Source organism: Mauremys reevesii, unplaced genomic scaffold (assembly GCF_016161935.1).
Source record: "Mauremys reevesii isolate NIE-2019 unplaced genomic scaffold, ASM1616193v1 Contig16, whole genome shotgun sequence".
NCBI lineage: Eukaryota > Metazoa > Chordata > Testudines > Geoemydidae > Mauremys > Mauremys reevesii.
Window position 1 is genome coordinate 706,925 of NW_024100782.1, and position 25,956 is coordinate 732,880.

The 25,956-nt window shown below is 49.9% G+C and overlaps 1 long non-coding RNA gene across 1 annotated transcript; it reads left to right on the forward strand.

Annotated features, from left to right (window-relative positions):
• The first annotated feature begins 23,854 nt into the window (after nucleotides 1-23,854).
• Nucleotides 23,855-24,951, forward strand: LOC120393193. The gene is made up of 2 exons (XR_005591937.1): nucleotides 23,855-24,167; nucleotides 24,774-24,951. It is a non-coding gene; the product is annotated as an uncharacterized LOC120393193 (long non-coding RNA).
• The last annotated feature ends 1,005 nt before the right edge of the window (nucleotides 24,952-25,956 follow it).

Here is a 25,956-nt window from a genome sequence, read left to right on the forward strand (position 1 = left end):
CTTGTGAATTTTAAATACAAGTTCAATGAGTGAAACCATCATAATAAAATTGTGTGTGTGCATGTTAAAAATAATAAAGTTATAAAATCTTGCTTTGAACATCTCACTCCACTAAGCCTACAGAAATATTACCAATTATTAAACTTTGCAAAAATCAGTCCTGCCTATTAATTCCATGTGAGTTGTCTCTATACATATTATATTTTCCCTCTATTTTCCAGATGGAAAATTCTGGCCCAGAGAAGGAAAGTAACTTGCCCAGGGTCATAGAAAGAGTGAGTGGCCAAACTGGAATCCTGATTCCTAGTCCTATGCTTTAACTTACTAGACCCCTCTTCCCTCAGCTAGGAATAGAACCCAGGAGTTCTGATTTCCATCCCTTAATTTTCTAACCCACTAAGCCCCACTCCTCCACCAGAGATGGCAATAGAATGTAGTAGGGTTGACTCTCCACACTCCCACTTTAACCCTTAGCCTCCACTGTCCTCCAAGAGCCAGGGATAGAACCCAGGAGTCCTGATGTCCGTTCATGTGTTCGGTCTCCTAGTACCAGCCTAATTAAATACCATATTTCTGGTTCCAGAAGCACCTAACCACTTTCAATAACAAAGAGTTCACTCCCACACCCCTTAGACTAACAGGCACAAGATCATAGGCATTGCCAGACTGGACCAGACTCTAGGTACATATAGTCCATGATCCTGTCTATGACAGGGACCAGCCCCTGGTGCTGCAGAGAAAGATGTAGGAACCATCTATTAGCAGATAGAGGATAATCTACCTCTGACATTAACTCTCAGTTTGGTCTCTAATAGAAAGAGATCAGCTTCAGCCCTGAAGTTATTGTCTGACCTCCTGTTCTTCACTGCTCCCATAATTTCCCACCACTGGAAAATTTAAATAAATAAATATTGATTAAAAAGAAGCTTAAAAATCAATCTCCATCAAAATTATACAAATTAAAAATCAAATTCTACCAAGTCTAGTCATCATCCCTCTATTTTCCACATGGAAAACTGTGCTCCCAGAACCACTGATAGAACCTAAGCCCAACCCATAGAGCTCCCTCTACTGTAACCCACACTGCACCAAGAGATACGGAACAGACACCAGGAGTCCTATCTCCCAGCAGGGCTGCCCAGAGGATTCAGAGGGCCTGGGGCAAAGCAATTGTGGGGACCCCTTCCATTAAAAAAAGTTGCAATACTATATTCTCATGGGGGACCCTAGGGCAAATTTTCCCACTTGCCCCACGGGCAGCCCTGTCTCCCAGGCACCTCAGTCTGACCACTAGACTCCATTTCCTTCCCAGAGCTTGGATAGAACCTAGGAGTCCTAATACCCATTCTTACTTCCAGTCTCCTGGTACCACCCCAATTACACAGTTCAAGAAACAGAATCCAAAGTGAGCTTTGTTTTCTTGTTTAGCCACTCAGCGAGTGCCTGTTTCTGTGTCAGTGTGTGGCTCATGGTGTTTAGTGTGTGAGCAAGTTTATTTGCTTTTCTGCATTTCTGCATGGTTCTGTGTTAGTGTATGTGAATTCTCTGTGTGTATCTTTTAGACCTGGCCCATGTCAGCCTCACTTGGTCTGAATGGGCCCAGCAGTCAAGAACAAGGGAAGAGATAAGCGGTGTAAAAACAAGTTCAAGCAATAATTGAGTCACAAGCTATGGCCTAAGCTCATGTGGAAGGAGATTTGGCAGACAGGGAGGAAACTTACAAAATACAAGAGAGAACTAATCAAATATGCTCTGTTTAGGTTTAGGTTGGAGATTAGGAAAAACTTCCTAATCTGTCAGGGTTGCTAAGAACTGGAATAAATTGCCTAGGGAGGTTGTGAAATCTCCATCATTGAAGATTTTTAAGAACAGGTTAGACAAACACCTGTCAGGGATGGTCTAGGTAATACTCAGTCCCACCTTGAGTGTAGGGGACTGGACTAGATGCTCTCATGAGGTCCCTTCCAGTTCTGTGATTCTAGTTTCATGGGGTGAATTTTGCTCGAGGAACAATATCAAAACAGGGCAGCCCATTCTTATTTAGAGACTCAAAAGTACATGTTTGGATGCTGTTGGTTGGATATAGACTGTGTGAGTGCCTCTCTTGGTACTTTGTATTTGCATGTGAAAGCCTGTGTACTCTTTGGACAGTGACTGTGTGAGCCTGTGTTTGTGGGCTGTGTGTTTCTCTGATTGCATATATAAGTGAGTTATGTTACTCTGTGTTTCTACAAGTGGGACTGCATGATTCTATGTTTGTTTCACTGTGTATTTTGTATGAGCACATGGCTGTGTTTTGTTTTTTGCATATAGTTCCTGGGGATCTCTGGGGTGAGGATGGCAGCTGAACATTAGCTTCCTACCTGTACTGGCACAAAATCTGTGAGCAAACCAGGTCTAAAGTGTCTTTGTTCCAGCTCCCCTGGGGTCTTGAATCACCAGAGGCAGTTGTCAAATGCTCTTCTTTGCCTGGAGGGGAACAATAGCTCTGTCTCTATCCAGCTTCATCAAAGGACTGTGAAACTGAACTGCTGATTAATCCACTTCAATGGGGTGTTAACTCCCACTCAGTCAGCTCCTTCAATCACTGGGGGATGGAATCAAATCCATGTTAGAACTGGATGCAATTTAGAGACTGGTATGCTGATGAGGGGTTAGACTTCAAAATGTGATTCCACAAATGCAAATACATCTGTATAAGAGAATTTTGAAGCCAAATACTTTCCTGTCTAGGGAAGGTTTCAGGTATAAACCCTCCTTTATATTTGTTTCTGAAAATGAATGCCAAATGCCATGTAAACAAACAGTTTACACTGAATTACTTAACTGAAAAAATGATAAATGACACTATTTTTACTTAGAAACCCTGACAACATCCTACATGAAAGATCCTGTGTTTATAGACAGATTGTTTATTTAAGACATAAGCGTAGCTTGAAAAGCGTTGTGATTTTAAATATATGATCAGTAATGAAACAATCCAAATATAGGTGTGTGTGCTTAAAAATTAATAACAATCTCACCTCTATCCCTACAGAACTATTAACCAATTATAAAACCTTGCAGAAATTTGACCTACTAATTCTCAGATGAGGTTGCTTGGTACATACTCTATTTTCTAGATTAAAATCTGTGGCACAGAGACAGATAGTAACTTGCCCAATCTCACACCAAGAACCAGTGGCATAGGTTGAATTACAACCATGGACTTGTGAGCTAAAGTCCTATCCATTATACCACACACTCCTCCCAGGAGCAGGAATAGAACCCAGGATTCCTAACTCCTACCTCTCTTCTCCTAACCTCTTAAACATCACTCCCCACCCATAGAGCTTAGCAGCCCTGGCTCCCAGCCCCCCCTCCATCAAACCCATGAAGATTATTCCCCACCCAGACCCCTCTGCTCTAACCCACAGGACCCCTCCCAGAGATAGGCATAGATCCCAGAAGTCCTGGCTCCTGGACCCCACTTCCCTCCCAGACATGGGATAGAGCCAGGAGCTCTAATCCCTGCTCCTATTTTCAGTTTTCTGGTACCACCCCAATTACACAACTCCAGGCACATAATCCAAACTGAGCTGTTTTCTTCTTTAGCCACTCAGCATGTGCACGTTTTTGGGTCAGTGTGTGGTTCATGGCATTTATTGTGTGAGCATGTTTATTTGCTTTTCTGCATGGCTGCGTGTTAGTGTATCTGAGTGCTGTGTGTGTGTCATTTAGACCTGGCCCATGTAGGCCTCACTTGGGCTGAGTGGGCCCCGCAGTAAAGGACAAGGTAAGAGATAAGCTACGTAAAACAAGTTGTAGAAATAATTGAGCCAGCAGCTATGGCTGAGTCGGTCAGTGGGGCACACCTGGAGTGGGGCAGTTTACCAAAGGCAGAGGCACCAGCCTCTGGGCTGGGTGAAGAGGATTTTCCTCTCCCCACACATCCGGGTGGATGGAACAGAAACAATGTGCAGCCGGGCAGATGTAAAACCTCCTTGTTAGCAGGTGGCTCTGGGGGGTGGCCCACCTGGCAACTCCATAAGGGGAGAGCGACTCCGAGGGACACCCAGCGTAAGCCAGGGAGATGCCGTCCAGTGAGAGGCTCCTGGCTTGGGGCTCGGTCACCCTGGCCCTGTGCGTGGCAGCCCCAGGTAACGCCTTCCCCCTGAGTATCCCCAGGCTGGGTCCCCCAGGATCCCTGTCTCACTGCTCCCCTGGGTTGGGGAGGGGGGAGAACCGAGCACACAGGGGAATCACTCAGAAGCTTTTCCTTTTTGTGGACTAACTTCTGCTCTGATTTATTGATCTGCTGCAAGTAGCTAAGCCTGTCACAAACGCAGCTGCAGAGAGCGTCCAAGGGGCAGATACAGGGTCCCTGTGCAGGGCTGGGGGAGTGAAGCACAGAGCATGGGCAATAGCTAATGAATGGGTGTGCGGCTCGGGCACCCGAACGCAGCTCAATAGGTGAGGCAGCTGCCTCTGCACCACCCGCAAAATGGAGAATAGGGGAAGCGGAGAGTAAAACCTTCTCACTGTAGCGATGTCATAGCCATGTCGGTTCTGGGGTACTGAAGAGATGATTTGGGGGAGGTAACGTATTTTATTGGACCAGCCTGTGCTGGTGAGAGAGACATGCTTTGGTGTTTACACAGTTCCCAATTGCTTGTGTCTCTCACCAGCAGAAGCTGGGTCAATTGAAGAGGTTACCTCACACAGCTGGCCTCTCTGAATGTACATAGACCTCCCCTCCACTCATTTAAGGCCTTTACATAGGGAGGGTAAACAACAGATTTGATATATGAGGAAACTGAGGCGCAACCTTGCTAAAGTTCAGTGAAGAGATTAGAATGCAGGTTGCCAGCCTCCTACTCTAGCACCATCTCGACTAACCCACTCAAGGGGTCATGGCTTCCCTCCCCCGCCACCCAGTGCAGCAATTCCTCCAGCCCCAATGCATAATAATTAAATGGCAAAGAAGTTGGGGACCCAGTGGGGTTGGCTGTGTCGCTAGCCAGATGCAGGGGCTCCTTGCCTTGGGGACACCTCAGCGGTGAGGAGGGAGAGGAGGGCTGCCAGTGAGTTAAATGATGGGTAAGTGAACGTAGAGTGATGATCTCGTGTGCCCAAGGGTGAAGGGCTGCACAGGGCGGAAGGAGCTGTCACGGTCAGTAGCTGTGATTGTCTTTCTGCGGCGCAGGTGAAGGGTTTGAGTGCAGGGAGCTGCTGCTCAAGGACATGGCGCAGGATCATTGGGGCATGGCTGCCAGAGGGCAGAGCTTAGGTGGCGTGGGCGCTTCCCTTCCCTCCATGCTGTCTGGTGCTCACCAGTTTTGCTGAATTTGATGTCCTGGAAGAGCACGAGCCATTGCTGGGCAACATTAACTGTGTGTTAACAAAGCTTTTTGCTATTTAATTTCCCAGCTTTTGGAACAGAAAGAAATGTTGTTATAGTTCCCAGCTGAGAAAAGAGTAAACTGAGGCACCCAGACAGGAGGGGACCTGCCAAAGACAACAGCAGAGCCTAGGCATCCTAGCCAGGGCCGGCTCCAGACCCCAGCACGCCAAGCGCGTGCGTGGGGTGGCATTTTGCCGGCAGAGTGGCAGGCGGGTCCGGCGGACCTTCCGCAGTCATGCCTGCGGGAGGTCCAACGGAGCCGTGGGACCAGCGGACCCTCCGCAGTCATGCCTGCGGGAGGTCTACCCGAGCCGCGGGACCAGCACCTCCCGCAGGCATGACTGCTTGGTTAGTTAACAGACCAGGTATTCCAAGGATACCATTTTTAGGAACATCCGTATTTTTTTAAAGTACTTTAAAGTGATCATGGTCAATTTTGTGCCTCTGGTTTTTGAAGCTGCCAGGTTTGAATTTGATGATAAAAATGTGGTTTGGGAAAAATGGCAAAAAATGTCCAGGACCCAGGTCTCTGAGATGACAAAAGCCACTGGTATGGCCCCAGGCTGTTTTCAGAGTGACTAACCCAGGTTGGGGTCTCAGATTTCTAACCATTAAGCCACACTCCCCTCCCAGAGCTGTAGGGAGAATCCAGGATTTCTGGGCACCAACACTCCTGCTGACAAGTGAATATTATGGTACCCCACTGAGAAAACATTGCTCACGTCCTTCTTCTGTGGCTGCTTGAGGAAGGGGCTAGTAATTGCTTCTGGAGCCCAGAGAACAAGCTGGGGATCTGAGCGATTGAAACCCTGCTGCTGATCTGTGTGGGGGCGGAGTGTATTTTCCTTCTGGGCTTGTACAGAACTAGCACAATGGGGTCTGGTCCAGGACCTGGGTCCTAGGTGCTGCCACGGTCTGGTTTCATGCAATTCACACACTGAAAAGACACCTTGAAAACAGGTTTTGTGCTTCACAAGTCTGTCACTGGGGCAATTATGGTGTGAATCCCTGACACACACATGTCAGGTGCTTGTCGCACGTTTTGTCCGTGGAACCCTTCCCCTCCAGTGTGGATGTGTGGTCGGTCTCCCATGACCTGCCCCACAGGCAGATGATCAGCCTGGGAGTCTGGCACTTTGGCACGAGCTGTAAAGTAAAGACTCATGTGTTTAGCAGTGGATTCATTGATCTCGTCCCCAGCATTGGCCATGCTGGCAGCCAGCCCACGGGCAGGTGTTCCTTGTCAGCCTGCTCCACGGAGGTGAGGTTTGGTTCACATGGGAGAAACTGGGCAGATTGGCTGGTGCCGTGCAGGCCTGGCTGCTCCTGGCCGTAGCCAATTTCCCTGAGTGCTTTGGGAGGTGAGTGATTGTGCAATACGTGCCCCGAACTGTCCTGCTAACGCAGCCTCTGGGCAGTGACCCCTCTGCTTATATCTCCGTTACAGCAGCCTGTCCCATGGCCACACACTGCATGCACTGGCAGCAGCCTCGTGCCTGTAGAGGTCACGGCTGGTTCTGCCTTCCCTGCAGGTTTGGTGGAGCTGGGGACGGATTGTTCTTGCTTGTCCATCGGCAAAGGGCATGAAAGTTTGGGGCAGCATTGTGGGCAATGAGAAGGTGGGAGGGACATACAAGCCTTCCTCTGTCACTACTTGTGCGATTGAACGATCCTTGTAATTTTCCATTAAATAGAATTCGTTCTGATTGCTACAGTCCCTTCCCTGCACATTGCCCAGGTTGTAAAGTTTTATCGGGTTTCTCTTGTGTTTGATTAGAGCCGCCGTCACAGAACAGAAACCTGCTCCTTCTCCTCTGAATTGTCTTATGAAGCTTGGGCTTTAGCGACAGGAACCAGACCCTAGCCGTGGCCTTTACCACCCACCTGTCCACGTCAGCGGATCCCGGCCTGGTTAACAAGCAGGTGAATCTGGCTCAAGGGGAGAAGTGGATGAAATGAACAGGCATGTACCAAGCCAGGGCAGGCCCAGGTTTCTGTCTAACCGGCTCTCCTGCCCCCTGTTCCCGTCCCCCATCCCCAGCGCAGCACCTCAGAGCCTCCAGCCACTGACTGGAGCCTCGTCCCGTCAGGCCAGGGAGCTGCAGGTCCCCGTGGAGTGACGGGGCACCTACACGTCCCACTGCAGGTGGATGTTAGTTCAGTGCTGGAGCCAGGGCACTTTGCCCAGCAGTTCTCGTGGGGCAGCGCGTGTTGCCTCCATGTCATCAGGCTCCCAGGGGAGGATGTACAGGGCAGATCTGCCCCGAGCCCCTCTCAGCCCCTTCCCACTGAGGGTTGGGTCTCCCCGCTGCCAGTGGGCTGGCAGGAAATATGCAAACTAGGGTCTGTTCCTTGTGCTCGTCGCATGTCTTCTTCCACCTCACCAGCAGATGGCAGCAGATGGCCAGGTTCATCCATAGCGAGCTGGGTGTCTGGCAAAGGCTGCCCGGCCTCGCTCCCAAGGGGGGTGACTCTGCCAGGGGTCTGGGCTCAGGGGGAGCACCAGGCAAAACGTGGGGGCCCGGGCCTTGGCCAATGGGAGCGGCGGGGGCGGTGCCTGCGGACAGGGCAGCGCACAGAGTGGGGACATGCCGCTGCTTCCAGGAGCTGCTTGAAGTAAGCGCCAGCTGGTGCCTGTGCACCTCTGAGACCCTCCCAGGCCCCAACCCCCTGCTCCAGTCCTGATTCCCCTCGTGGAGGGTTGGGGCTCCCCACCCTCCAAACCCCTCAGTTCAGCCCAGATCCACCTCCTTCACCCCAAACCTCTTGTCCCTGGCCCCACCCCAGAGTCTGGAGCTCTCCCATCCCGCAACGTCCCAACTCCCTGCCCAGCCCAGAGCCCTCTCCTGCCCTCCGAACCCCACATGCCTACCCCCACCCCAGAGCCTTCACCCCGAGCCGGAGCTCTCACCTCCCCTCACCCCAGCCCCCTGAGCCACCCTGGTGAAAATGAGTGAGTGAGGGTGGGGAGAGCGAGCGGGGGGGGGGGGGGGGAGATGGAGGGCGTGGGGCCAGGAGGCCTCGGAGAAGGGGTGGGACATAGCCTTGTAGGAGGGGCGGGAGGGGCAGGGGATGGGGCAAGTGTTTGGTTTTGTGCACATAGAAAGTTAGCAGCCCTACCTGCAAAGCCGAGAGGCACAGACAGAGACGAGGGCACCAGACGCACAGACAGACACAGGGCCCCAGGATGCTTCGACACTTTATTGGTATTAATCATACGGTGCAGGGGACGGACTGCGAGAAGAAATATCCCACCGCCTCCAATCCTGCATGCCCCCATCAGTGCCCCCCACCCCGTCATCCCCCCATCAGTGCCCCCTGCCCCGTCACCCCCCCAACCCTCCTGCCCCACCAGCACCCCAGTCCTCTGATGGTGCCCCCTGCCCTGCTACCCCCCCCAATGGTGCCTCCTGCTTGCCCCTGCATCCTCTGCTCTCCCCTGATTTCCCTCCTGCCCCACAGCTCACATCCTCACCGGGCAGCGATTGGGTTGGAGTTGTTCCCTCTGCAGTTCGTGCAGCCGTTGTTGTCACAGTGCAGCAGGGGCATGTCGTGCAGCCGGTGCCGGTGCATCTCATGGTTCCAGTCCCACGTGTAGATCTTCTGGAAGACGAAGGCCTTGTAGTCGTTGCTGATGCGGCAGAGGGTGTCGTTCACCATCTTTAGGATGTTGTAGGGCCCGTTCTCCCGCAGTCACGTCCCCACACAGGGCGAGCTGAGGGTGAAGAAGATAAGGCAGCTGCTGCTTTGTAGATCTGGGCCAGGAGCTTCTGCACGGGGCTTTTCCGGTGACTCCAAAGCAGGTGCCACTCGGTGTGTTGCCCCACCCTACCCAGGCAGTTCATCCGTGCAGCCACAATGGGCCCTTCCTTCAGGTCATACAGGCCGCCTGTTTATTTAATGGCTTTGCACCTGCTCTTCAGCGCATCCTCAGGCAGCCCCTGTTCCAGACCAGACGGGTTCTGGCAATAGGTGCGGTTCAGGCTGACGGCGAAGGCGTATTGCTCATCCACCCCATGCCTAAGGGAAGGCAAAGCAAAGGGCAGTGAGGGCACATGGGGCTCCAGCTGGCTTTGCCCCCAGCCCTGAGTGGCAAATGGCTGCAGTGCACAACACTTGGGCTGGGTTACACATGGTGCTGTCACTGGCTGGTTCTGGGCTCCAGCCTGGATCAGGGGATGTTTGTTCCCTGGGAGAATGAAATACATGTGAAGGGTGGTTTTAAGAAGATCAGACACTGACAGAGGTGCCCCCCTGACTCATCAGCCCAGGATGAGCTTGGATCCATCAGCTCCACCAAGCTGAGTGTTAATGCTTGAGCTCCAGGAGCAAGCCAGAGCTTTTATGTGGAGACACCCCAAGAGAGGGACGTGACACACAATTGGCCCCAGGATACACAGCAATTTGCTGGAGAGCTGAAGAACACTGGAGATGGGGGCTCCTTGGTTCTCCCCCTAGCTGTGGGAGGGGGCTGTGATTGTGGTTAAAGGGAGGCTAGCAATGATATGTATACGTGGTACAGTCCCTGTAGAAAAACTCTGTGTCTGCTATGTTAGAGAGATGGGTTCTAGTCCCACCTCTACTTGAAGGGGCCTTGTACAGCTGAATTGGGTAGGGATGGGGGCTCATAGCTAGCTGAGAACAGGGCACTAATCTGTAAAGCCTGCACCCTTTTTCAGCAACACAAGGAGGAGGGATAGCTCAGTGGTTTGAGAATTAGCTTGCTAAACCCAGAGTTGTGAGTTCAGTTCTCAAGGGGGCCCTTTAGGGAGCTGGGGCAAAAACCTGTCTGGGGAATGGTTCCCCTTTTGAGCAGTGGGTTGGACTAGATGACCTCCTAAGGCTTCTTCCAATGCTGATATTGTATGAGCTAGGAAACAGAGAGATGTTCCCTCTAAAGCAGGGACAGGCAAACTTTCTGGCTTGAGGGCCGCATCAGGTTTCCAAAATTGCATGGAAGGCCAGTTAGGGGAGGCTGTGCCTCCCCAAACAGCCAGGTGTGGCCTGGCCTCCGCCCCCATCCAACCCCCCCTGCTTCTCAGTGGCAGGGTGTGATTGGGTAAAGAATTGTTTTGTAATGAGCTAGGACTGGTGAAAAACACAATTTTGTAGCATTTCAGGTTACAATGATTGGTTCAGGTACAGCTAAGCAGGACTCAAGTTTCACTATATAAAGTGGGGTCCAAAAGGAAGGAAATTCTTTGGACGCTAACTCCAGGACACAGCCCAAAATCAGCGCTGCCAGCCCTCAGCACCCTGCCAGCCCTCAATGCAGCAGCTGGAGCCCCACATGACCTGGCACTGACTGGCCCCCAGGAAAAGTCCATCTGCCTTATTGGGAGTGGTGAGCATTGTCTGCTTTCCCCGTGTATTCTCTTATGGTAACTGTTCATAAATAGAGATTAAGGATATTACTGTGCAAGGCTCTTTCACTGGTAAAAGGCCCCACAAACCAGCAGAGAATTACTCTGAGCCCTAGGAACTGGGAAAGCGCGGGGGTGCCTAAATTAACCGGAGCATGAAAGCTCATGCTCCAATACTTCTGTTAGTCTATAAAGTGCCACAGGACTCTTTGCTGCTTAAATTAACCGGGTTACTCCTTGAGCCCACGGAAGGGTAAAGGTGGGTGGAGTGTGCAGGTAACAAGTCAATAAGATGGGCAGTGCTGAGCCCTAGACAGCAGACATGGGAGCAGATCTCCTGGCTACCAGGCCAGTGCACCTTTGCTTTAGCTACCATCTACTGGGAGGGAATCTTGCTCTGTGTGGCTTGGGGGAGCACAGGTGTCATCTATGGGTCCAGGGTTAGCCATGCAGACCCTTCATCGTCTAAGTTGATCCCCCCCACACTCCTGCTGCAGCCCCCAGCCTCTGGAGCAGGGGGTGGGAATGAAGCTGGGTTCAAGGTGGTTTGTCTTACTATAGGGCCTGAGCGCTATCACAAATATTCATGCTAATACTCAGCCTTGCATGTCCAATTCTAACATCCTCACCTTGATTATATTGGGGGGCACGTATCTGGCTACAGTGATACAAATTCATGCTATTTTAACTCATTATCATACCCACCACCTCGCATTCAAGCAGATTTGTGGTTATCACTTCCGTGTTCCTGTGGCTGACGTTTACCTCTAAATTCCAACTCCTGCTGTTAAGCAAGTTATTTCTATTTCCCTGAAATCTCTGGGTAACCATCAAAACTGTCGCTCAAGGGAGTGGATTTTTCATATCTCTGAGCGATGTAGTGGGGTCAATGTACCAGGCCTCTGTCATTCCCAAGTAAAAGCTGCTGTGTCTCTCCAAAAGGCAGCTTCCATCCCAGCCTCCTGTCACCTCCTGGCCCGTCGTCCTCTGGCAGAGCCATGGTAGTCAGCACAGCTACCTTTATCAACCAAACACCTCATCGCCTCCCAGAAGGATTCTGAGTTTCTTTCCCAAGACCTGATTCGGAAAGTTCTCTTTTCTTCCCTTTAATTCTGTATCCCTAGAGCCCTGTATGAATCATTCCATGATTCTGCCCAGGGTCAGTGTCAGAGATAATGGGGGGACACACTGAGCCACTGGCGTTTGTAGGGGAGGACCCTGGTATCGATATGAGTGGGCAGTGGAAGCGCACAGAGATTGTGCCCAGGATTGGTGTCAGTTACCAGGCTTTACTTCCCCAGACCATCCCATTTATCCATTGTAAATACAGACACAATGTTAGCTTTCCCCCCATCCTTTGGAACTTCCCCAGGGTTCCAAGTTTTGTTAAAAATTTTCATCAATTGCTGAGAAATCTCTCGGCCAGTTCTTTTAAGACTTCTGGGTGCAAGTTACCTGATCCTGATTTATTCCAAACAGAATGTACAGCAAGCAAATGACTTCTGCTGGTTAAATTTTTTCAGACAGAACAGTTTTCCTTAGGGAAAGGCTGATTCAACAAAATCTAAATGTTCCAAGGGAATACATCAATTCTGTGTAATTTTCTGATGAAAAATTATCAGAACAATTTATTTAGATTGAAACATTTAGTTATGTTTTTTTTTTACTTTTGTTAGCTTATATTTCTGTTTATAATATACAAGTGAAAACATCTGGACTATTTATTAATTATAATTACATTATATTAAGCATGAAGGTCAAGTTACTAAAGCTGAAATGGAAATATTTGGATCTTATTCAAATGAAATATTTAGATATTGTTAAACCGAAATCGGTTTTTATTTTTTTCCAAAACAACTTTTGTAGTTCCTGTTCTGTGGAAGTTTTCAAATTTTAGTGCTAATTTGGATTGAAAAAAAAATAGAAATTTCAGAATTTCTGAGGGAATTGGAATTCCGCTTTCCAACCAGTTTTTCACGAGTAATGAGACCCACATCTCCCTTCTGCACCCCTAGAATTACCCAGCTCCAGGCTCCATCTACCCCTGCACCCTAGAATCATCCCTTACTGCTCTGCCATGGACTGAGGCACCTATGCCAGATAGAAAGCCACAGAGAGCAAACACGAAGCATCTTCCCTCCTTTTCCCTTCATTTTCCCCCGGGGAGGGCAGAGGGGTCCCAGCCAGATGGAAAATGCCCCACTGGGGCCTCACTCTCTTATCTACATGATCCAGATCACTCAGGATTTCAATCCCTCAGATTCCCAGATTGTTCTCTGAGCTCCAGGAGCAATTATTAGCTCCTTCCTCAACCAGCCACAGGAGAAGGACGTGAGCAATGTTTTCTCAGTGGGTTACCATCATATTCACTTGTCAGCAGGAGTGTGTTGGTGCCTAGAAATCCTGGATTCTCCCCCCAGCTCTGGGAGGGGACTGTGACAGGCTCAGCCACTTGCAGCAGATCAATAAGTCAGAGCAGAAGTTAGTCTACAAGAAGGAAACGCTTCCGAGCAATATCCTGTGTATTCGGTTCTCCCACAGCCTCACCATTCACCTTGGTGCTTCCTCCTCCCTCCCCACCAACAGAACCATTCACGCTGCCACCTTCTCTGGGCAACAGGCTGCTGTGGGCATGCCCGTCCCCACCTCCCCCTCCCCGTGTCTGCCTCCTCGTGCTGGTGGGTGTTGCAGTAATGCCAAAGGCGGGAGCAGGCCATGGCTCAGAGCTGGCTCCATGCCTGGGCGCTGGCTGGAATGGAGGCCGCGGGCGAAGATTGACAGCACGCCAAGCTGGGTTACATTTCTGGGTTGCCAGGCTCAGAGCATAGGCCCAGAAAGGCCAGTGACGTTCTCCCCCAAGTCGCTCTGAGAGCGTTCAGAGAGTAACCCAGCGCTAGGAGCCAGAGCAGGCTCCCTTTGAAGCCCGAGGCCTCCCCTGGGCTAGTGCGGTGCCACTGGGATGCAGCAACTCCATTGTGGCTTTGCAGTGGGCACTGTCACACCCGGGCACTCAGACCCGGGGGCTGATCACTGGGTCAGTTCAGCAGTGAATACAAACCCAGAGATTCATAGGTCCCAAGGCCAGAAAGGTCCATTGAGATCATCCACTCGGACCTCCTGGATCACACAGGCCGGAGAACGGCCCCGCAGCGATTCCTAGAGCAGAGCTGGTAGAAAAACATCCAATCTCGATTTAAAAAATGGCCAGTGATGGAGAATCCACCATGACCCTCAGCAGAGTGTTCCGATGGTTAATTACCCACCCCCTCTGTTAGACAAAAAAACACTTAGAGCAGGGATTGCTGGGATATGATCCCAGGACCTCTTGTTTAGTAGGGAGAAACCACAACCAACAACGCTGTGCCCACCCCCTTTGAAAGAGCATTCTTGGATCTACATCGCGACACAAGAGACTCAAGAGAAAAAGGGGTCAATGGGCCACGTCGCCAGCTGGTGTGAATGGATGCGGCTCAGCTGAATCGTATACGGTAAATTCCCACACAACGATGCCAGCACTAAACGGGGAGATCTTCGCTGCTGTCCTCTACAAACTGGCCCCGAGCTGGTTTATTTTTGCAGATTATTCACCCCAGAAATGCTGAGGCCTTTAACTGCAGCGGGGCTCAGTGGGCCAGGTTCTGACCCCAGATTCTGGGCCTTGTTGGGGTGAATCTGAAGTCAACCCCAACAGTGGCAGAGTGAGGCTTCGAGTTTCTATTAATTAACCTGGCCACCTGCTGCCATCTGCTGGTGAACAGGAGGAAGACATGTGACTAATGCAAGGAGCAGACCCTAGTTTGCATGGTCCCTGCCAGCCCCCCACTGGCTGGATCAGGCAGATGGAAGCTCGCAGAGCAGCACCTTCAGTCCAGATCCCAGTTTCACACTGGACAGTTTAAGGGTTCTGGGCAGGGCTGTGGGTCAGGCAACCAGTGGGGAGCAGGCGGAGTCAGGGACAGTTAGTTGGTGAGAGTGGGGCTGGGAGTCCCCGTGTCCCCTCCCTCCACCCCGTCACATTAATACTGGAAACCTCCATGAAAACGAACAATCTCGTGATCACATTCCAACATCAGGTGATGAAGTTAATGCAACCAGTGAGGGCTTAAACATGGCACATTCTGGGGCAGTGTAGAAAATGGGATTTTTTTCTCTGTGGAAAATCTAGAATAATTTCCACTGTTTTTCATCAACAAACTGAAATAATGGAAATAGGGGGTTAGGGGAATATCAGGTTTTGAAACCTGAAAACTGAAAAAAATCAGCTGAAACCTTCCAAAAACTGAAATAATTTGGGGCTGCTGGTTTTCCAATGAAAAATCAAAAATGTTTAAAGAAAGCAGAGACATCCACAATGAAGTAAAATTAAAAAAAATACTCAAAAATCAAGTTTTTTATCAAAAAGTCTTCATGTAAAATTCCCAGCCGGCCCTAGTAGTCATCAGTGCCACCCTCTGTGTGCATGATGTAAAAAAGTCAGGTATTATCCAGCAGGGTCCCTGCCCTGACAACCTGCTGTGGCTTATACTCTTGACTAGAATGTTAAACTTCACAACATCTTTTGCCAAAGTCTATCCTGGGTATGTCTGTGGCCTGGCCTAGCTGCTCAGTCAGTCTGTCAGTGTCAGGTCTTGAGTATGCAGCAGATCTGGTTGCTCCACGGAGCTTCCTGAAATCTCTATCAAACAAATATGTCCATATCATCCCTCTTGCTCCTTCACTGTTTGGTGGCCCAGCCACCCCAAATCGAGCATCTTCTCTCTCTCCTTGGTCAGGCTCTGAATCATCATCTCTGGTACCTGTTGCTCACTTGGTCTCAGACGGACAGTCCCCACACCCAAACCTTAGGGTAGTAACTGTGTGGCCTGGGACTGTCTCTATAATAGGCCCAAAGCAGAACCCCAACTCCACACCCCCAAACTCTGGGGAAGGTCAGATTAGGACCCTCAGATGGAGCTAAACCTTATGGCAAGTATCACAGGCCAGGGAAGGTAGAGCTGGTCAGTAAAATTGCAGACCGAATTAGTTTTCCATTGGAAAATGCAGGTTCGGCAAAATGTGTTGTTTTGAAGGTGCTGATTTAGATGAGATTTTACATGGGAAAGGAAACAAGTCACTTTGAGGTTCTCAATTCACTGCAATGATGCAGAAAAGTTTCCTTCCCACGAGGGAAAAACGTTTCAATTCGAATTTATCATTTCAGTTAATTTCATTTTGACTTTAATTACATTGTAATATTACAATGTGAATTTTAATGGTATATATCTCTCCTGTTTTATATACTTTAATTACATTGTATATCTCTCCTGTTTTATATACTTTATTTTTATAGTTAGAGTTTCAAAATGATCAGAGAGAAGCATTTTACCTTCAACAAAATATTAACATTAACATTAACATTATAGAATATAGCATATATTTTATTTTATAATATAGTATAATGTTTTGAAATTATTGGACAGAAACATTATACATTATTACAAAATATTAATTAATTATCCAAATGAAACATGTTACTTTACTTCAAACTATTAATTCAAATGTTTCCTTCTGATGAGGGGAAAATGTTACATTTTGAATTTATTGTTTCAATTCTTTTCATTTCAACTTTTATATTGAAATCTGGATTTTTATATTATTGTACATCTATTTTATCTATTTTATTTTATATTGTAGTTTAATGTTTCAAAATGGTCAGAATGAAGCATTTTACCATACTGAAACAAAATATTACTATTATAGTATATAATCTATATTTCATTTTTTATTAAAGTATAATGTTTTGTAAATATTAGACTGAAACATTTTATTACAGATGTTACTTTATTACAAAATATTAATTGAAACATTTCCTTCTAAGAAGAGGAAAATGTTTCATTTTGAATGTATGGGTTCAATTCTTGTCATTTCAACTTTTATATTATATTGAAATCTGAATTTTAGTGTTATGGTATCTATCTATCTATCTATCTATCTATCTATCTATCTATCCCCATCCACCCCATCTATCTATCTAATACAAATCAGAACACAACATTTGAAACAACTGAAGACAGTTGGCAATTTTTCAAAGAGACCTTATTAAGGGCACAAGACCAAATTATCCCACTGCGTAGGAAAGATAGGAAGTATGGCAAGAGACCACCCTGGCTTAACTAGGAGATCTTGAATGATCTAAAAATCTAAAAAGAATCCTACAAAAGAGATTCAAAATTCAAAAGGATCAAATTACAAAGGATGAATATAAACAAATAACATAGGAATGCAGGGACAAGATTAGAAAGGCTGAGGCACAAAATGAGATCAAACTAGCTAGAGACATAGTGGGTGACAAGAAAACATTCTACAAACAAGTTTGATACGCCGGCTTTTCATTCGCATTCGGACTGACAACAGATTCCGGAAATGTCACGTTTCCTGTGGAGCAGCCATGCCGCTTTCCCTCTATCTCTGCAAGTAGAGTCATAGGTTCCGAGGCCAGCAGGGACTGGGCTGATCTAGGCTGAGCCCTGTGTAGCACAGGACAGGGAATGTCCCCCAAACTATTCCTAGAGCAGAAAAACATCCAATCTTTGTTTTAAAATTGCCAGCGATGGACGGGGTGGCCCCATTCCTCTCGCTGTCCTGGAGCCAGCCCCAGGTAGTACGAGTGCCAGTACTGGGGCCCATCTGGCAGCATGGTTACCGACCCACTTGTGGCCAAAGCCCTTGCCGGTACATCGGTCCCAGTGGCACGTGGGAAGCCCACTGGCTCACACTGCTCTGATTTCTGGGCTGTTAGCAATATCCAGCCCCCATGGGACCCACGGCAATACCAGCCTCCGAACCCCCCGTCCACAGCACCCACAGGGGCCCTGCCAACACCAGATGGGCTAGTCACAGACCTGTGGGGCTGAGGAAGCCTCAGCCTGACCCCGAGCCCTTTGGGGGTGACTGGCCCAGTGTCTCCCGCCTGGCTGCACTGATGTCCGGAGTCCAGCCAGTGCGGGGATGGGCTGACCTGCATGGGGGCCCAAGGGGTCAGGGATGGGGGTTCGGGCTGAGGCCAATGTGGGGGCTCTGTCACCCTGGGCTTCAAGCCATTATTATAGCCTATCCCCCTTGCTCCCCGTCAAGCTGTGTGGGGCTGATCCTGCGGCATCTGGGGGTTGACGGAGCCCCCTGGGTGGGCCCCACACAGTCTGTCCCCCCCAGGGGGAGGAGGCAGCCATCTTTGTCACCATGGCTCACAAGACCCAGTGCCTCCTCACTGGTGCAAAGGGAAGTGATCAAACCCTGAGGAACTGGGGCAGGGGAGAGGGTTATGGGTCCGGATGTGGGGCTGCTCCCTGAGCCTGGTGGATGCCACCTGAGGGTGTGGCCCCATTGGGGATAAGGGTCCTGGGGCAGGTGGCACAGTGAGGTTGGGGGGTCCCTGGGCAGGTGCACAGTGAGGTTGGGGTATCCTGGGGAAGAGACTGCAGTTGAGGAGGGGGTCCCAGGGAGGGGTCAGAGTCTGCATGGGGATAGAGTTCCTGGAGCAGGGAGCACAGTCGGGGGTGTGTGTCTCCAGGCAGGGGGGTGAAATTGGGGTGGGGGTCCTGGGGAAGGAGGTGCACCTGAGGCAGAAGTCCATGGGCAGGACTCACCGTTGGGTGGGGGTCCCGGGACAGGGGCACCATCGGGGTGGGGGGGTCTCAGGGCAGGTGTTCTATCGGGTTGGGTGTCCCCAGGCAGAGGGTGCAGTGGGGTTGCTGGTTCCAGGGCAGATGGTGCAGTCGGGTTGGGGGTCCCTAGGGCAGGAGGGATGCAGTCGGGTTTGGTGTCCCTGGGGCAGGAGGGGTGCAGTTGGGTTTGGGGTCCCTAGGGCAGGAGGGTTGCAGTCGGGTTGGGGGTCCCTGGGGAAGGAGGGGTTCAGTTGGGTAGGGGTTCCTAGGGCAGCGGGTGCCATCAGGGTAGTATCATGAGAAGTTTCCATCACACTCTGTTTATTACACATGTGATGAAGTTGCTGATTCTCTGCAGGGCGACCGAGGCCAATAAAGCTCCCAAGGTCCCGGCACCTGGCATCTCTGCCCCAATGCTGGATGCCAGGACATCTTCATCCAGCTCTGCCCAGAAAACCTCTTCCTGGGCTGGCTCCCAAACGGCATCAGCTTGTGCCTGTAACACAGGAGACCCCGACTCAGCCCCTGGCACGGCAGCTGGGACAGCAGCCGGCCCATCAGCACCTGGCCCAATAGAACAGCTCCTGTTTATGATCCTGGGGTTGAGTCAGACGGGTACGTGCTGTGCGAGACGCCTGTCACTTGTTCCCTGGTTCTGACCCAGGCCAAAGACCGTTCCAGCTGGATTCCTCTGGAGGGGGTAGGTTGAACAGATGTCCCGATTTTATAGGGACAGTCCCAATTTTGGGGGATTTTTCTTATATAGGCATCTATTACCCCCCCGCCCCCGTCCTGATTTTTCATATTTGCTGTCTGGTCACCCTAGGAGGGGGCCCGGGGCAGGGAGGTCCCTTTGCCCTCACAGAAAGGATGAGGGACTTGGGAGGGAGGCCCACAGACAAGGTTACCAGAGGCTGGTCCCTCAGGGGCTGGAGGCTGCCGGCCCCGCGGCTCTTGTGCCACCAGCACGGCCACAAGGGCCGTTTCTTTCTCAAACCAAGGTTAGGCCACAGGGGAAGTTTGGCCAGGGCTGAGGCGAGGGGTTGGCGTAAGGCTCAAGACCGAGGCCTCCCGGCTGCACAGCTCTTGCCCCACTGTCACCACCGCAAATGCCGTTTACTTCCCAAGCCGCATTTGCGACAGTGGGGGGAGCTCAGCCAATGGGGACGCCCTGTGCCTGGCACAGTGCGGTGATGGGGGGTGTCTCACCGAGCCAGGCTGGACCATGAACCCCTTTGTCAGGGTGAGCACCCCACCAGGACAGGCCCCAGCCCTACCCCCAAGTCGCACAAACCGTCCTGCCCCATAGTCCCCAGCTGGGGGCCCAGCTCCCATCCACAGTCTCCCTGGGGTGGGGGCACCGGTTGGGTGCAGATGGGACACACAGCCCGATGGCTTTCCAGACGAGGGCGTCATTGGCAGGGACGGCACCGGGAGCTCCTGGAGGGTGGGGGGGCTGGCAGGGAGCCCAGCCAGTATCTTGCTCTCAGCGCGGGATGCACAGCCAGGACAGGGCTGGGACCGTCCAGCCGGACTCCTGCATCCTGGGCCTGCACCACCTGCATCCAGCCCAAGCCTTGGACACAGCCAGAGCAAGAGCAACATGGAGCAACAGCCGGGGGGAATCGCCCCATCCCTCCGGGGAGCCGCCCCAGCCGTGATTCCTCCCGCTGGCCTCTGGGCACCTGGCTCCACAGGGGCTCGAGCGTCCTGGGGCCCTGCTCCAGCTGGCCGGGGGAAGGGATCCTCAGGGGTGAGACCTCCCCTCCTGGGAAGGGGCGTCCAGGTTGGGAGCCAGGGATCAAGCTGAGGGATTGCGGGGCAGATCGAGCAACACCCACACTGCCTGCTTTCCTCCATGGCCCCTACTCTGCCCCCAGCCCCCTGCTCTTCCCCAAACTGACAGAAATACCTTTTCTGCATCCCACCCCCAGAGACCCCCTCACTACCTGCTCTACCCCCCTTGGGAGCCTTGCGCTGTCCTGGTACTTCCTTCTCACCCGCATCCCGGCCACATTCTCCTGGGGGTCCCTTTGCCCCTAGAGGAAGGGTGAGGGGCTCAGGTGGGAGGCCCTCATCTGCTCCCCACTCCCTGCCACAGACAAGGCCACCAGTGGCTGGTCCCTCATGGGTGGAGCCTGCTGGCCCAACAGCTCTTGTTCCACCACCACGGCCACAAGGGTCATTTATTTCTCAAGCCACGGTTGCGCCAGCAGGGGAAGCTTGGGACCATCACAAGCCAAACCTTCATCCCAATGTCCCCAGGAGGCTGTAGGGGGCGGAGATGCTGCTGGAGTGGGGCTCTCGGTTATATTTCTCTGTCCTGGACCTTCCCAAAACCTCCGTCAGTCCTGGATCCTAGCGAAACGCTGTCTGGTTTGGCAGAGGTGGTGCTGCGTTTCTGCCAGTCCCTGTGGGGTGCTTTCCAGAGGGAAAATCTGCCCCTGCTGAGCACCAGTATGGAACCCACACATATGTGCCAGGCTCCAATCTAGAACCCCCTCCCCCTGAGTGTGTAACAGCCTGCAGTCTAGAACCCCTGCCCCTCTTGAGTGTGCACCTGGCTCCGATCTAGAACCCCCACCTCCGTGTGCATGTGGTTTCTATCTAGAATCTCTGCCCCACCCAGAGCTTGCGCCTGGCTCAAATCTAGAACCCACTCCCTGTCCTGACTCTGCTCCACACTCCAGTCTATAACCCCCTCACTTCTTAGAGACCTCTCTGCTTCAGTCTAGAACCTCTGCCCCTTCCCTGAGCAAGTGTTGAACTCCAGTCTAGAACCCCCACCCCGAGCACACTCTACGCTCCCCTCTAGAACCTCTTCCCACCCCGGGGTGACCTTGGAGTGAAGATTCCCAGCTGGAGCAGCTCCACTGAGATCAGGGCCAAATGGCAGCCACTGGGAGCTGCCCCATTGTCTCCAATATCTCAGGGCCGATTGGCAGCCGCTGGGACCTGCCCCATTCACTCCAATGGCTTGGGGCCAATTGGCACAGGCTGGGACCTGGCTGACGTCCCATTTCATTGCACAGTGCTGCTGGCACACACAGCCGCAATCCAATCTTGCTTGATCTAAATGTTTTTGTAACGCTTGCAGGTAGGCTTTTTATTTTATTTCTTCTACCTCTGAGTCACTGGTATACCACAAAAGATGCTCTGGCATTCACATAGTTTGTTTAGTTATAACCTCAAAGGGTGTGTGATCTGTGGAGGCAGGTGGAGTTGCCCTGAGGGCCATTAAAATGAGAGGAATCAGGGTGTTCCAGTTCCATTTACTGGCATCTACCAGTTTTCGCAGCCTAAGTTTGATGGTGCGATTTGTTTGCTTTGCCATCCCTGATGATTGAGGTCTATATGGAATATGCAATTTTTGTTGCACTTCCAGTAACTGCAGACATTTTGGAAACACTTGTTCAGTAAAATGTGTTCCTCTGTCTGACTCTACCCTAGCAGCGAGTCCCCAGTGAGAAAAGATTTGTTCAGTCAAGACTTTTGCAGTAGCTACAACAGTATTTGCTTTTAAAGGAAATGTGTTTACCCACTTGGGTTAATAATAACCAAAAGGTGTTGGTTTTCCCTTGGTAAAGGTCCCACAAAATCATTTTGCAAAGCTTGCCATGGGCGGTTATATATTTGAGATCTTAAAGGAGCATTCTTTTTTTGTGGGGGTAGGAATTTGTTTTGTGCACAAACCAAACAATTTTCACAGTATTGTGGTACATCTGAACATAAGAACATAAGAGCGGCCATACTAGGTCAGACCAAAGGTCCATCTAGCCCAGTATCCTGTCTTCCAACAGTGGCCAATGCCAGGTGCCCCAGAGGGAATGAACAGAACAGGTAATCATCAAGTGATCCATCCCCTGTCACCCATTCCCAGCTTCTGACAAATATCTGCCTTCATGCATGGCCACTAACCTACTGAGATAGGCACTGCATGGGGTATTTTGCCCCTGGATGACCTCCTGATCATGTGGCATGTACCAGATAGATTATTTCCCTGTGCAGCTGTGATGGGACTACCTATACCAGAAAACATTTTTTGAAATACATTAATATATCCTTAGTTATGTACAGTTCTGATTTGTACTTTTGATACGGGGAGTCTGGTGACAATGAACTCCAAGTTTCTTATCTTCTACTGTAAAAGCGAGACGATGTTGACTTTCCTTAGACACAGGACCAATAACCACTGGCAATATCCACGGTAGAAAACCATTTTGCTTTGGGATTAAAAGATTTAATTGGGTTAGGCATTTTGGATCCAACAGCTGTACAAGCTGCAGTCACTTGATTTAATTTTCCATAATCAATAGTAAGATGCCACGACCCATCTGTTTTTTGTACTGGCCAAATTGGAGAGTTACATACGAATGTACACTCACAAATAATTTGTTGTTGTAGCAAAGAGTCAATGGTTTCAGCAATATGAGGTTTGGCTTGATCTGGAAAAGGATATTGCTTCTGTGGTGGAAACCCTTCTGAAATTTCAACAGTCACATTCGTTTTTCCCCAGTCGTGCCTGTGGAAAAGCATCAGAATGCTTAGTTATTAATGCCTGCACATTAGCTTGCTGTTTTGCAATGTTTTCTAGGGTATACATTCCTGGTTCTGTTACTCTTGAAATAAAGTCACCAATGGAAATGACAACATATTGATTGTTCAATGCCTGAGTTGCAGTTACACATACCAAGTAACTGGTCAGATCTATAATGCATTCATGTTTCCTTAGAAAGTTTACTCCTAGTAAGTTATAAGGTTCTTTTAGATTTGCTAGTGCAAACATTTCCTTTTTAAGTCTTCTATTTTTATCACCACTGGTTTTGATAACACAGCTGTGATCTGGTTACTTGCAAAGGTTGTCCTGATGATAAAGGGGATAATTCTGCATTCATCATTGCTGAGAATGTAGGTTTTCCATTTCCATTTCCTCCTAACGAGGCTATAATTTTATGTCCGGTTGCATCTTCCCTATGCTGCTTTGGTGGAAAGTTACAGTTGCGTGGTTACGAGAATAGAGGGATGAGATAAAGTTGTTATGAGAAAGTAGGGAACTGCCAGAGCGAGGCAAATGCCAGGTGGCCTAACTGGGATCAGATAAGTTGCATGGGAAATGGGAATTCAGTAAGCAAGGTGGATTCGGGCGAAGTGGGTCCGGCCTTGGCTGCATCCTCGGGCGCAACAACAGACAGATTCGGAAGAGCCACACGGGACGCGCCCAGACGCCGAGGAGCCACGCCCCCGAAGAGACTGGAGAATAATTGCTCGCTGGCCACGCCAGGACTTTTGCCCGCCTTTTTTGATTTTGTGTGATTGCATATTAATTGTTTTGTACCCCTTTTGTTGCCCATAGGTTTGGAGACGTGCGCCCTGGGCAGTACAGCATGGCCCGTCTGTCAATGCGTCCCACAAGTCTCCGTGATCCTGGCCTGGGCTCCTATTCTGCTGGATGTGGAGAGTCAGCCTCGCCTGGTTTTGCTTTGTTGCTTGTTTTGGCGCTCCTTGTGAGGGGAGGCGCCACGTATGATCTTATACCCCCAGTGAATGCCTGGCTGACTTTGGCGCAGAGTGCCATAAATACTACGGCCTTTTGCTTGCCCCATGTTCCTGCAGTGGGAGCTGTTATGGAAACCTGCTTTGTGGGTGTTTGTACCGAATTGGAGGTGTTGCAGCGGTACACCTGGCTGTTTCACTGGCTGTTTCGTATTTCCAAGGATATACCTTATGAGGAGTTGTATGCTTTGGGGCCTGGAGCCTTTTCATATAAGCTAGATGCCAGTATGTTTTCCTTTCGTTTGGCTAATGTGACAGTTGCCGTTATTTGTTTGAATTTTGTTAATACTAAGCATGTAGCTATTAATCATAATAATGTGGAACTTACCTGTCGCCATAAGAGGAACGTGACCTTTGCTTATGCACATATGAAGTTGCCCCTGGGGTGGTTTTTGTTATGCGGCCGCACAGCCTTTACTTACATTCCAGCCAATAGTTCAGGTGGCCCCTGTGCTATTGGCCGTGTGGCCCCTTTGTTGTTTCCCCATCCCATAGTGAAGGGGCATCGCCAGCGGCGGGAGAGCATTTCCTTAAGTCCTACCTGCAAGGCAGATGTTACCTTGTTTTCAGAACAAGAGGCAGCAGCCCTTGCCTTTACCCTGGTGGGCCTCCCTGGTTTGGTGGTGCATAATTACCATGCCGTCGCTCACCTTGCCTGTACTGTGGCAAAGGCCTTGAATTTGACCTCCACTGTTCTTGCCTTGTTAACTCAAGAGATGGGAGAAGTTCGCCGAGGAGTTTTGCAAAATCGCTTAGCCATTGATTATTTGTTGCTGCGACATGGTCATCCCTGTTCTGATTTTGTGGGTATGTGTTGCTTCAATATTACAGATGCGAGTGCGGCTATCGAAGCAGATCTGGATCGTTTGCGCCATCTAGCGGAGGGCATTCGCCAGCACCAGGGTGATTTCTGGTTGTGGTCATGGCTGTCGTCGCTACGTGGCTGGGCTGCACATTTATTACAGGGGTTAATGTTAGGCATGCTTTGTATTTTTGTTGCCTGCCTTTTATATTTTTGCTATGGGTGTGCCCGCCGCTGTTGCTGTGTGGCACGCACCTTGGCAGGCCCCTCCTGGCCCCTTGGACCACTTGCATTACCTGGAGGGAGAATGTGATAGGTGAGAGCAGGGCACTGCGGAAGATATTGTTACGGTTTAGTTAGACAGCTGGTGTTTTTAATTTGCCTTTTGCTTTGGCTTGTGTAGCTTGCAGTTTGATATTATGAGCTGGATTTGTTTTGCTAATTTTTTTTGTTTTGATTTTGAGTTAAAGGGGGGAGGTGTTGGAAATATTTTGCTAGCTTGGCAGCTGGTAGTGTGGGAAGCTAAGATGTTTAGGTTTTTAGGTTAGGTTAATTAAGTTGTGAGTTTTGTTATGAGAAGTTGGCCTTGGCTAACTTCTCTCTAGCAGGCATAATAGGATAATAAATTAGAAGCTGTCTAGGATGATGTTACCCTATGAAGTTATAGCAGTGCTTGTGTGTATTTTGTTAACCAATTAGCAACTGCTTGCTTGCCTGCTTCAAGAGTATAAAGATGTATGCTGGAGAGAAATAAATGACTCTGCTTCCAATCACATTGACTGCTGAGCTTTGTCCACGTCCGCCACGCGACGCAACAATTTTACATGGGGTCTTTTGGAGTTACATATTCTGTTCCTTTAGGTGCACAATTTTTTGTTTGTTTCTCGGCTTTGATGCTTCATACACGGTTTTGAAATTCAGGCTGCCAGTTCAGTCCCTACTACAATGGGCTGCGGTGGGGTGTATTGGTTGTCCAACATTATGGCATTCATTTGCTGCTGTATTTCTTGTGTTTCACGTTTGTGAAAGTCTAGTGTTTTTCCAATTTGGCAAAGTTCTTTTATAATCATCCATCGTAGGACTAGAGGGGTTGATCAATTGGGCTTCTCAGATGGAAGCAATAACTATTCGTGTCAGGCATGAATTGTTTCCTGCTTGTGATTTATTTTATAGGCAGCAGGTTTAAAACAAATAAAAGGAAGTTCTTCTTCA